The sequence below is a fragment of the Vollenhovia emeryi genome, unplaced genomic scaffold (genome assembly GCF_000949405.1).
Source record: "Vollenhovia emeryi isolate VEMERY1.0 unplaced genomic scaffold, V.emery_V1.0 DF940506.1, whole genome shotgun sequence".
Classification (NCBI taxonomy): domain Eukaryota; kingdom Metazoa; phylum Arthropoda; class Insecta; order Hymenoptera; family Formicidae; genus Vollenhovia; species Vollenhovia emeryi.
The window spans coordinates 15,551-17,018 of record NW_011965860.1 but is presented as its reverse complement, the minus strand read 5'-3'; positions in this window follow the sequence as shown (position 1 = coordinate 17,018).

Below are 1,468 nucleotides of genomic sequence, written 5' to 3'. Positions count from 1 at the left end.
TTTTTTTTTTTTTTTTGACCCGGTGGAAATCCTCATGGACCGTCCCCCCGCCCTGCTGGGACAGAGACGGGGGGGTGTGTGGGACTCGTCTCCCTGGTCCCTGGGCAGTTGACACCCATGGGACCAGTAGTGCAATGGAGACGCCTACCGCACTAAAACCACCGGGGGTGGACTTCTCTGCGCTTAATGGGACTGCCGGGGAACACAATCGCATACTACCCGCGCAGTCCCGCGCCGCGCGTGGCATCGCGCTCACCTATGGGCCGATGGTCTGGCCCTAGCCCTGATAAGGGCCACCTCCTTCGCTGTGCGGTGGGGGTGCCACCTGGCCCTCCGCCGCGCCCCTCGGTTGTGTGTGGGGGCAGGCGGGTCATGGGATTCCCAGCCCATGCCCGCCTAAGCGTCCCTCGACTCCTCGGACTCTGCACCTTTCAGTCGCCTTTTACGACAGGCAGGTGATACCCCGGGCCTATTCTTCCAGCGGGACCCGTACGCCCTGGGGGGACCCTAAGGTCCCGTCCAGTCGCCTTGATGCATGGCGAAATGTCCTCTCTCCAGCTCTTCTCCTGGTGTGTGGCGAAGGCTTTCTCCTCGTGATTGGCAGAGTTCCTCAGCTAGTTGCCGATTTGTTCCTCTTCTTTTGTTGCGAAGGGAGGGTGGAGATTCCCTTATGTTGGGTTCCTCCTGCCCTGCCACGGCCGCAGATGGGCCGCGATTCCGCGCCGTCTGCGCCCACGCCGTGGTCCTCCTCCTCTCCTGTTCTGCGTGCCTGGGGGCTCGGTTTCTCCTCTCCTCACGCGCTCGTCGTCCTCCTTGGCACGCATAACGCTCTCACAATAATTGGAGAAAGCCTCCCACGCGTCCTCCCGCTCCACGATGGCTTCCACTATAGCCGGAAGCGACAAGTCCGCGCCAATCCGGTCCCTCAAGATCCGACGCTGGTCGTCCCACGCCGGGCAGGCATCCAGCGTATGCTGTGCTGAGTCCAAGTCCCCGGCACAATGGTGGCAGGCCGGGGTGGGTTCGCGGCCAATACGACACAGGTACTCACCAAAGCATCCATGCCCGGTGAGCACCTGTGTCGTCCTAAACGAGGCCCTCGCCCAAGTCCTCTCGAGCCAGGCCTCCATCCGCGGGAGGACCGCTCTGATGGTACGTTGGCCTGGACAGTTGGGGTTCGCAAGCCTGGTTTCCCACTCCCCCCTGATTTCCTTCTTCGCGTCGAGGTTTATGCTCCTCCTCACTTTTCCCGTAATGGGTACCCCTTGTGCCTTTAACTCAGCGATACGCCTATAGGCCTTGGTATAAGCCTTCGCGATCAACTCTATTGGGGCCATTCCCGCAAGGAGCGTTGCCGCAGCGTGCGACACGGTTCTATAGGCCCTCGTGACCCGAATCGCCATTCTCCTCTGCGTCTGCCTGAGAATGGCCAGGGACCTCTTATCCTTGTTAATCCTTTCCGCCCAGA